A 12,253-nucleotide genomic window follows, 5' to 3' on the forward strand; every position below is an offset into this window, starting at 1 on the left:
TGGGATGTAGTGAAATAAACCACCATCAATATTAAAAAATTAACATACTTTATTTGCCAACAATTACCTATGAAGCCAAGGGATGAAAAAAGTCAAAATTACCTGAATTTATAACTTCCTTGTATACTAACAACCTAAAACTCCCATTACTACTCTTAGTTCAATAAGATGTGTCTAATACCTGAGCCTTGAACGTCATGGTGAGTGAAGAAAGTGTCTAAGCCTGATCCTGTCCCACTTTTATCTTTTTGTAAAGGAACAGCTAGAAGCACAGATGGTTATCTAAGATTCCGCCATGTTCCTCAGCAGGCACTGTTATCACATTATAGTAAGTTAGATTTCTTGGGGGAAGTGCAGTAATTCTTCCATGACATGAAGGAACTTCTATGCAGCTGAGATTAGAAAGCTATCAGACCTCGGAGGAAAGGAGCTGAGGGTTTTGGCAGTACATTCCAGAAGCCTAAGAGCTTATTTTAGGACAAGGTGATTTCTCATTTTTAGCACTCCCTCCTAGCAGAATTTCAGACTGTCTTATTATTCTACTTCTTGGAAATGAGTCCAATAAAATGACAAATATGCTTAGTGAGCCAAAGAAAACATTGGAATTCAATTTTATGTTATTGGGTGTTCATTCTTTGTTTTAATTGCTAACAAAATTCTTTGTCCTTAAACATGAGATTGGCATTAAATTAATGGAATGATTTAATCTAGTCTTCTTGGTTCGGAGTTCAGAATTATTAAGCAATGAATAGGCAGGGTTACAGCTGAGGTTCTATCGGGCATGTATCATTGCAATTTTCTTTATTTTTCTGGCCAGAAAAATAATACAGGGCCAATACCAACCCAAACTGAGTATTCAAGAAAACAGGAGCATGAAGTTAAAGTATGTAAAGTTTTATGAAACGGCGTGGAAATCAACATTGTTTGTGTAACTCTAAAGAAGTAATCTGATCTGGGGTTCTCAAAATTCCTTAACATACTCAGCCAGAAAGCAGCAGATCCACTCCAACATCTTGAAATACTTACTGTCTTATAAGGCTATGCTGCCTCCAAAGTGTGATCTGGGATGAAGCTCCATGAGAGTAAACGGAATACCAGTCGGGGGAAAATAACAAGATAAAACCTACAAGACGGGCACAATCACTCTAAAATCCTGCATGTCCAGATGTGAGTGGAAACTTCAGCAGTTATTCTTAAATCTTGAGTTTAATTTTTCTTATTTTGTTAGAATTATAAATGGCTGAGTGTTGTAAGATGTTTTTAATAATAGCTGCTTTCATGTTTCAGACTTGAGATGTAAACATGAGGAGTTAAAGAGGACAGAAAGGGCAATTTTCATATAACTGCTACAATCTCTATTTTAAATATTTTTAACTAGATTAATGATCGTTACACTAAACCTAGAAATTCAGATGTCTGTGTCTATAGCATGTAGCTTAGAGCTGAAGCTCTAAAGTTATGTTTTTTTTTTCTGTTGTCTTTCATTTGTTTATTTTTTGAGACAGGGTATCACCATGTGACTCAGATTGGCTTTTTATTTAGTTATCCTCCTGTGTACTGAATTTATTGGCATGTGCAACTTTACTAGGTTTAGAAGTTATAGGTTTTTTTTTGGTTTAATTCTTTTTTAATTGTATTTTTATTAGTTTAAGTAAATTTTAATTTTAAATACATGTTGATTATATTCTTCCTCTCCCTCAAGTCCTTTCAGGTCTACCCCTGCTCCCTATCACCCATGGTTAAGGGTTTTTTTTCTTTATTAAAAAAACAACAACAACAACAACAACAGCACAACAAAACCAAGAACACAAAGTAAGACAACACCCCCAAAACAAAACAAAACAAAACGACAACAACAAAAAACCCAAGTTATAACCAAATAAAAGTACAAAAAAGAACTATGGAGTTCATTATATTTGGGTCTAAACATGAAGCCAGACTTGGAGCGATATACCAAGTATTGCTGCAATGGAGAAAACTCATTTTCCCTCTCACACCAGATCTAAATGACACTGGAGATATTAACCTTTACTAAGGTAGTTAGGAAACCTTTCATTCATTTTTTTTAAAAGACTATAACAAAATAAAATATAATATGATAGAACAAAGGCCACCACACTAGTGTTTGACAGGACAAACCAACAGAAGGAAAAGAGCCCAAGAGAGGCCACAAGAATCAGAGACCATTCATTCACACATTTAGGAATATCATTAAAGTACTAACCTGGAAGCTATAATATATATGTGAGTACTCATGCAGAGCCTGTGCATTCTGAAATATATATGATATTTATAATATAGATTTGAATATATAGTATATATGATACAATATGTATGAAATACATATGGAATACATATTTACCTGTACACTTTTGAACTTTTGAAGAAAAATTTAATATTGGTTGAAGACCACTTATCTAAAATCTGAAATAAAAAAATACTTCAATATGTGAAAAGTTTAAAGGCTAATATAATCCACAGATAGAAAATTTCATACTTCCTGAATTCCAGTCACAGTGTAAGTATAGCAGCCATAGAGAACACACAGGATATATAAACAAGATGGTGATAAACAATTAATAAATTTCTTGTTAAGGCTTGGGTCCCCTAAAAAGATGCCTCCTTATGAATATTTAAATATTTTGAAACCCTTAAATTTCAAATTCCAAAGTATTTTTGCCCTTAGTATTTGAGAGGAGGAATGTGTCTCCTACACAAGAGAAATCAGCTTCAAGTGATTTTACATGGTTTAGCTTCTTTATTCATGCAGAAGATAAAATATAGATGTGCTAAGATCAGAGCTAAAAGCAGTGGCAGACACCTCAGTTTTCCTCATAATTGGATATCTGGACCACAATGTGAACACAGAAACACTTACACTAGCAGTAGACATCTTTATTACTATGGCTGCAGAAAGTCAAGATTTTGCTTTGGGTCTGGTCATTGCAAACTCTGACACTACTTGAAAGTCTTGGAACATCTTCTGTCATTGAGAGTAATCACAACTTGATGGAACTCAACTTCACCTCACATATTTTAGATGAATGCAACTGATAAACTGTTTTGAAAAGCAGGTTGTAAATAAATGTAATATCTCTGGGTATTTATTATCACCCTATCAGCATACCAAATTAGAACTAAAGCTCTTCAGGGATGCTTAATGCACTGAAGAGATGTTTCTCAACACAAAGGTTGGGCGCAAATATAAATAGAAAGAAACACAAGATTTGAATATACATAACGAAAGTGATAACTAAATATGTTCTGAAGCTTTTGAAATAATCACAAAATTTTCTCCAAATATTCTTAAATTTTTTTCTGCTAGCATAGTTGAAAGCTGATCATCATAAAAAGGAATGACATCCTGTCGTTCACAGCTACACACATAAAACCAGAGGACACTGAAATGAAATGGGCTGAACACACAAGGACCAATGTAACACATTCTTCTTCCTAGAGGTCACATTGTTAGAGGAAAAGAGAAGAGATGGGGAGGAGAAAATGATATGAGATCAGTTACAGTGGGTCAGATATGAGGTCCAACAGGTATCAAACTCTTGCACAAAGAAGGATTGATTTGAAGAATTTCAATGCACAGAAATGCAATGTTGAAAAAGGGAAATGTTAATTGCCTTAATCACTGCACATGGTGTCCGAAAATATGTGCAATTATAATGTGCAATTAAAAAAAAAAGAACAAGAAGAACAGATAAAATTAAAACATTATGAAAGGTAAAAACCAGGCAGGCAGACAGGCAGGCACCATCGGACTTTCAATTTTCCTTTAACAGGAGCCACAACAAAGAAGAATGAGGCTCTGGGACAGAACTGACTCTTCCTCCAAACTGGATCCATCTCAAGCTACTGTTAGTTAGCATTTTTGTTGTAGAGTCCTAAGAGAACTCTGCTTGTCTTCATATTCTTCAGCCAAATTCATTTCATAATTTTTCCATCAGTGGAGGTTACTTGTGTTGCATTTCTGCTGGGTACATCTATTATTATGTTCCATAGAATTCCACAAGCCCATGAGGGCCAAGCATTGTGAACTCCATACCAGATACTCTTATCTATAAAATTGACAAGGATCTGTCAGCTAACAAATCATAATTATAACATTATTACAACTATTTAGCATCATATTTATACATCTTATATTTTGAATTCCATAATGCTGTACCATCTCTACTTTCTTTCGAATTTCATGAAAAATTGACATTATGAGCCATATATTTTCTGCTATCTCCATCTTAAATTTAATGATTTTGAAGTTCTATGACTTTCAGTGGTCCACATTTCTTGGCAATACATTTGGAAGGAGATAAATGTGGCAAAAAAAAAATCAAAACTGAGCACATTTTTCAGAAAGCACGTGCACGCGCGCGCGCACACACACACACACACAGATATTATTTTGTAATTTTCTAGATGTTATGAGACAAGTGGATTTGTCTTGAATTATTAGGCTGTCTTTGGTCCATACAATATGGACTGCACACAATTTTGGCATATGCACAAAGATCCATGTCTCTATACAATAAAATACACACATTACAGGGAATGCAAGCGTTACAGTTGGAACTATTATAAAAAGAGAGAGAGAAAATGGCATGGGACCAGCTTCAAGATAATTTAAGCACATTTTATGACATTTTTATATAATCAATCAGGACTGAAGTCAGTAAGCTTAAAACTATTTTTAGGAATAAAACCAGAAAATACCTTGTCCATGAGAACACAGTGTTCAGACATATTAAAAACCACATCATCTTTGCTTTATTACAGTCACTTTCTTTTCTTTCTTCCTTTTATTTCTTTTTAGTGAACTCTAATGTGAAGGATTAGAGTTGCTGCTCTTTAGATACTAAATAAAGAACATCCCAGTAGGGCAGTTTTGTGAGTTACATATGATGGTATAAATATGTATCAAAGCAATTCAAGCTAAGAAATACATTACTGGACTGGACTCTCTCTTACCATTCATTACAGGTAGAAAAGTCTCTGGAGGAAGGAGGAAAGGCCAACTCAATTTTGATCAATGGTGAGGATTTTTCTAGATGCTTTGAGCATCTCCTGGATCTTAAGCTAGCCTATACCTTCCTCTTTTCTGAACATGAATTGTCCCTTCATTATTGTTTTAATGACCTTGAATATATCTGCAGTACCTCACCTCTGCTTTGGAAATAATTTTCTGACTACTTGTCATTAATAAATGAAAAGGATGCCTGAAAGTATGATATTCTTTGGCTCTGTGCTAAAAATACTATTTGTCCATATAACAAATTCATTGACCAGAGGAATTACTTTTGCTAAGCAAAATGTGAGGAATATTGTGTTTCTTTAAACAGATGTATACTTGAGAAAAGGTGAAAATCATAGTATTAGATTCACCAGCAAGTGCATGCCAGAGCAAACATATCCTGTGGAATTGTCATTTAGTGATGGGCTGTCTACTTGGGAACAGAAATTTGACATTACAAACCATGAAGCATTCTGATAGACAGGGGTAGGATTATAGTTAATGCACAATATAATTTCATTATTTCATTTGTTTACATTGCTAGAATCATATAAATAATTCTTGGACAGAGCTTGTGGATAAGCAATCTATTGTGGGTCATCTCTCTGATAGACAATCCTCTTTGGTTGAAAGGAGGTACAAGTCTTTCCTTCTTTTTAAAAATATTATTATTGATTAATTGATTTATATTACATCCCAATCATGGCTTCCCTTCTCTCGTTTCCACCTAGTTCATACCTCTTGCCTCCCTTTCCCTCTGTGTCCCATCCTCACTTTCTCCTCAGAAAAGTGGTTATCCCTGGATATCAGCCAACCTTCACACATCATTTTAGGACTAAGTGTATCATCCCTTACAGACACTAGACAAAGCAGCACAGATGAAGAAGGGGATCTAAAATCAGGAAACAGAATAACCCCTGCTCCTGCTATTAGAAGTCTGACATGAAAACCAGGCTGCACATCTGTTACATATATGCATAGTGTCCATCCCATATATACTCTATGATTGTTGGTTCAGTCTCTGTGGGCCCCTATGGGTCCAGTTTAGCTGAATGTTTGTGTTTTCTTGTGGTGTTCTTGACATTTCTGACTTCTTTGATCTTTCCTCCCACTTTTTCACAGTATTCCTCAAGATTTGCCCAATATTTGGCTGTGGATCTCTGCATCTGTTTCCTCAGTTCCTGGGGGAAGCCTCTTAGATGACAGTTACTCTAGGAACCTGTTTGCAAGTATACCAGAGTATCATTAATATTGTCCAGAGTTAACTGTCTTTCATGGCATGGATCTGAAACTGGGCCAGTCATTGGTTGGACATTCTCTCAATCTCTGCTCCATCTTTACCCCTGTATATCTTATAGGTGGGACAAATTGTGGTTCTAAGGTTTTGTGTCTGGGTTTTATTTCAATCCTTGTATTGGAAGTCGTGTCTGGTTTTATTAGATAGCAGGTTCAGCCTCCATATCCCCCTGTTAGCAGCCTTAGCTGGGCTCACTCTCATGGCATTGTGAGTGTCTGTTGCTCTAGATTAAGTCCTGCTTTATGTCTCAGCCACAATTCTTGTTCCCTGTTTGTGGCCTGAGTAGCAACCAGGACCTGGAGGCTCCTGGATGATGAGTCCATGCAATTGCATCGAACTGCTGCTGACTCTGTCATGACCACAAGTTTACAATATGTGTGTGATAAGGCATTCCTGCTTCATAATCAACAAAGAAAAGGACTTGACTTAAGACTCCTCTTCCTAAAACAATGGTTTTCCCTTTTCACACACATTTCAAACTAATAACAAAAGCACAGAACTGTAATATTCAGACATTCATCAATTCCTGATGTGAGGGTTTGTGTCTTGTCTTATTGTAACTTTTATGCCATGTTAAGTTGATATTCCTGGGAGGTCTGCTCTTTACAGAAGGGAGGTGAAGGAGTGAGACATCTGGGAGAGAAAAAAGGTGGGAGGAGGAACTGGGAGGAGTGGAGGAAGGGAATCTGTGGTCAGGATGTATCATGTGAATGAAGAATAAATTAAAAAGAAAAGAAGAAGTACTTCTAAAGTTCTAAAGTCTTTGCATTATCTTCCAGTGTTAAGACTTTCTAATTATGACTTGGTCATTGCCTCATATTTCATTAGTATGGTCTCTTATAGTAATCTAACCAAATCCAATTCCCTCCGAATGGAAAATAGCATAGGAGAAAAATGGATGGATGAAGAGGGAAGGCTTATTTTTGAATATTCTTTATGGACTCTGTATATTTTTAGGGAAAACTGCCAGGGTACTCGAGACTGCACTATCCAGTGAGTTCTGTTTGCTGCAGAGTCAGGGCCAGCACTTTCAATGTCTTTTACTCAGTTGTCTACTTACTCAGTATGCATGAGTATTTTACAGGACTTTAATACATTACAAAAACTCCAGATTCCTATAAATGTATGTGTCTTTAGGAACATTTTCTTACAGACAAAACCTATGGTTGACCTGCATTGAAGTGTACTCTCTATCACGTGCTTCCCTTACAACTAAAAGAATATCTCATGAAAGATAAAAGACAATATAGAATGATGTTCAGAGCTGTCTCCTTGTGTTGAATGACAACTGTTATACTGATTTTATGTCCTTATATGGTGTGTATTACAGTACTTTTACATCAATTTTATCAAAGTATTTACACACACACATTCATTTCTGAAGCCATTTCATTATTATTTCACCTTCAGAAAGTATTACCTTAAAATGGTCACACAGAGAGGACTTCTGGACACACACTTAAAATATTGTTTCAAATTATTGGAAAAACAAATACGTTATTAATTTTCTGTACCTATTTACCTTTTACTTGTGCACAGCATTTCCTGCAGGTAGTTGGTACTCAGAGCCAGGTGAAGGGTCTTGTCAAAGGCTAAGTCAAGAATGAACTTTAAGAAAGCTTGGCAAACAGTCTGCTTGGAAACTATTCATTTGACCTTCAGTGACAAAGCTTATGCCTTGCAAATTGATTAATACAGATACAATATCAAATCATTTTTCATACAATTTTTTAATGTTTGTTAAGTGCTGGCGCAGTATGTAAACAGAGTATTTGGCATTTTTATTAGGCTGCGGAACTCAGTCATTTCCTTTGCAACAACATCTCATAAACTATTTTGACAGTCTAATAAACTATAAAAAGCTGTGGTAAAAACTGGCTCTGAATGTTATAACCGTACAAAATGGAAAGAGCAAGAGAAAACATCTATCACCGGGATTATTATCACTGTTGCCATGGCAACCTGGTTGCAATGGCAATATCTCCACGGCTCTGCTGTTTGTTATCATCTTTCTTGATTTTACATCATTGAAATTGTAGTAATTACACTGTGCCTGATGAAAAATGCATGCTGTCATGGCAACTAAGTCAAATATTCTTAATCATTTCACCTCTTCAATCTAAAATGTAATTGTTTGTCAGTAAAATAGGTTATACAGAAGGCTTCCATGGACTTATGAATGCTTTAAGTGTTTTGCGGGAAAATGGTGCTTTTATTCTCAAGACCTTAAGCTAACCTAATAGCCTGAGATGGTAAACAATGACTCATTAGAAAATGTAAGGTGTATTAATTGTAGTACAGTGCAATTATAAACCATAGTGACTTGGTATTTAACATCAAAGATATAAGAGAAGATTTTTCAATTGCTCTGATAATGTAAAACAATCATTTGCATCAGGTGTATTCATTATTGTGCACCTCATCTGTGTTGCCAAAGTCGGTATTTTCTGATGAATATATTTTAGAATGTTTTCTTCTCCTTGAGGGCAACTAATGTAGAAAGAAAGAATTCTCTTTTAAAATGAGAAAGTTAAAATAACAAGACAAAAGAGTGTATTTTCAAAAAAGAACGGTTGGTTATGACCCTTGAAGCTAATCTTCAAACTAAATATTTTATTTAATATTTTATAAGCACATATTTTTCTCATTATCATTATTTTCATTATTAGTCACATCTTATATATCTGAATATGTGCATCTGATAAGAGCAGAATGTCAGAACCAATGTACAAATTTGTTCTATAAAATGACAAATTTATGTGCCTGAATAGGAATTCATAAATTAATAATAAAATCTCAGTATTAACATAGAAACTGTATTATAAATTTATATAATTACCCAAGAGTTCTCTTTTCCCTGAGGATAGAACTTTTGCTTGAATAGAAAAAGAAAATTCAGTTCAACTCCTTAATTTTAATAAGAACACAATTTTTATGTCAGCTCCTCTTTACTTTTGACTTTTTGATATAATAATGCTACAAATGAAAGCAGAAAAATACGTTATTTATGTGTTTCAAGAACATAGGAGTCGTATAATTATCTTCATTTGTGTCCTTTGCTGTGTGGACTCTTTTGGAGTCCCAGGATAAGCTAAACCTTGCTTCCTCTATATTTTAGATTTCTGAGAAATTTATCCACCTCCTTCTCTTCAAACACAGACAACCGTGTTTTTACATCTCTGCCCTTACAGTTATCCTTTCTTTCATTATTGTGTCATTATTTTTCTATGGGAAATAGGTACAAGCTGACTCTAATATGATTAATTTATTTCTGCCAAAAGGAGTTGTCTTTGCTATTGTAAGCCTTGATTTTATCAACATGAGGCTGAGGTGAAGCAACAAAATGAAAAGAATGTATTTTCAGAGAGCTGGTGTACCTAAGTATTCATAAGGATGATAGCAATTTGAGCGTGATGGGGACTGACTGATTGCTCTTTAATGGATTTAATAACAAAATTACCTTGAAACTTATTAATTGCTCCAACTAGAAAAGAAAACATTACACAAATGAAATTAATACAAAGCATGGAACTGAATCTTTGCTAATATAGCTTTGGCTAAATATAGAATTTTTAAGCAGAAAATGGGAAATATACATAAAAAGAGAGCTGAACATTTTCTCCCATCTGCCATAAGTTAGCAAGGTTACACAGCAAGTCACTGCTACTGTGCACTGTATTGTATGACAGAAAATAAGCAGTGGACAATTACAGACCTTAAGGATATTAAATACAGCATAATAAAAACACACTTGAGATTATTAGGAACCAGTCATTAACAAAGATATGTCATGAAAAACTGTTCAACTACTGACGGTAGTAAAGAGAATAAGCTTTGGTTGAGAATCTCAGTGCTGATCATATCTCTATATATCATAAGGCAGCCCCAACAACTACCCTACACTCTAGCTTCATGGAGGCATGGAGAATATGTCTGTGTTAGAGGTCAATGGTGTCCCAAATATAGCTGCCATAATTGTGACCACATATCCTGCCCTCCCACTCATTCTTCAGAGGAATGGAGGGAGGGAGGGAGAGAGAGAGAGATGGCGGAAGAGAGAGAGAGGGAGAGGGGGGATAGAAAGACTGGAGAACGTGGAGAACACTTCTTGGGACTCTATTAACGTTAGGCATTTCTTAGACTTCTTTTCACATTAATCCCACTTAGATTATGAATCAATTCCTTACTTTCTAAGTAAAATTCTTGTGGGGGAATTAATTGATTTATATCATTTATGTGTCACATGCTTGGTGCCCTCCTTACCCCGTTCTGGGCTGCCTCAGAACTGCCTGTGTAGGGACAGGTCTTTGTTTTTGTCCATCCAGTACTGGCCAAAGATGATGGTGTCCTAAGAACAAAATAGGACAACAAATCTGGCTTTGAAGAAGGAAATGGATTACTGGACTCTATCGAATCCATGTGCTCAGGGATGGCCCAGCACTGTTTGAAGCATTCATATCAGTGAACCAAAAGCCTTAGGCCTCGCTCTGAGAGGGAAGTTCCCCAGCAGCAGGGCTGCTTTCCCGTGGTGGAGCCAGAGCATGTCAAATAGCATTTGCTTTCCTAATGTGTAAGATTCTCTCTCAGCCTCAGAGTGGTAGGGAGTGGCATGGTGAACAGAAACCAAAGAACACTGTAAATACTGAAGTGGTGTAGGAATGCGAGTGACCATTATTATTTAATCTAATTTTCTCCTTCCCTTCAGCAACATTTATCCATTCTTCTCACTGTCAATTCTCAGCTTAGGGAATTCAAATTAATTTAAAGATTAGACTGAGTAAAACATAATTAGGAAGGTAAATGTTCTTGAGGGGAAAGGACATGAGAAAATGTGTTCCAGGCATAAATATAAATGATGTTGGTGTTATCTGCCACTTCTACATTGTATATCATTGTCCTTCTCCTTGGTATGGCTGGCCTGAAGCTCACAAATGTACATAATGTTACATAAACGATAACAATAAGATACTAAGATATACAGGGGAAATATAAAAACTGCCGTACATAGGACTAATTAGAAAGCAGGTTGGATATGGCTTCAGTGTTGTTAGATGTGTTTGACTGAATGCAGTTTTTGCTTGCTTGTTTGTTTTATTTTCTGAAAATAGAAATGCACTTTAAATTTCAACTATTTCTGAAGACATGAGCTTTTTCCAACTGTTTACTTAAAATATATCAATAGAGCCATGCCATGTAGAATAGAATGGGTAAATATTAAATAATTTAAATTGTGCGCTTAATCTGTAGCCAGGACTACTTTAACAATTTCATGTGGTAATGAGGTTCAAATGCCCTTTGATATCTCAAGGAAAGCTCAAAAGACAAATTTTCTATAAACTCCAGGGCTGTCCTGTTAGAATGCTAATTAGCCAGTCTTTTAATTTCCCCATTTAAGCAATTAAGATAGATCTGGTTAAAGAAAAATGAACTGGAAAGAGTATTATATCTGGTTATAAGATTTTGCACATTTCCTATGGAATCTTTACATACAGTGCATGATATGGAGACTTGGAAAAAAAGCACAAGTCCTTTTTGAATCTTAAGTTAAAAACTAGATATTTCTCCCAGCTTCCCCAGCAAAGGACAGGTAAGGCACTGACAACCTGAGCATCCCTTCTTGCTGCATTTAAATTTCACTAATGAAATTTTCAGATCACACTGAAACTTCAAGATTTTGAAATGTGAATTTTGTTTTACTGCATAAGCTTCACAGGATGGCCTGAAAGCTGATGATGATTATGTTTCTAAGAAGTAACACATATTATACACATGTGAACTCAAGTCAAGCATTTATGCTAAGAATTTGAAAACAAAGGCTCAGTTTCTCTTAAATGTTTCTGCTTATCTGTTTACGTATTGGGCTCTGTCTTAGTCAGGGTTCCTGCACAAACATCATGACCAAGAAACAAGTTGGGGAGGAAAGGGTTTATTCAGCTTAC

At 35.5% G+C, this 12,253-nt stretch overlaps 1 long non-coding RNA gene across 1 annotated transcript in view; it reads left to right on the plus strand.

Annotated features, from left to right (window-relative positions):
• Nucleotides 1–1,034: 1,034 nt before the first annotated feature.
• Nucleotides 1,035–12,253, plus strand: part of LOC110292128 — a 12,935-nt gene continuing 1,716 nt past the window's right edge. Inside the window, exons 1-2 of the long non-coding RNA XR_002377662.1 lie at nucleotides 1,035–1,167; nucleotides 4,987–5,038. This is a non-coding gene — a long non-coding RNA (uncharacterized LOC110292128). The remainder of the gene's footprint in view (nucleotides 1,168–4,986; nucleotides 5,039–12,253) is intronic.

Source organism: Mus caroli, chromosome 4 (assembly GCF_900094665.2).
Source record: "Mus caroli chromosome 4, CAROLI_EIJ_v1.1, whole genome shotgun sequence".
Classification (NCBI taxonomy): Eukaryota; Metazoa; Chordata; class Mammalia; order Rodentia; family Muridae; genus Mus; species Mus caroli.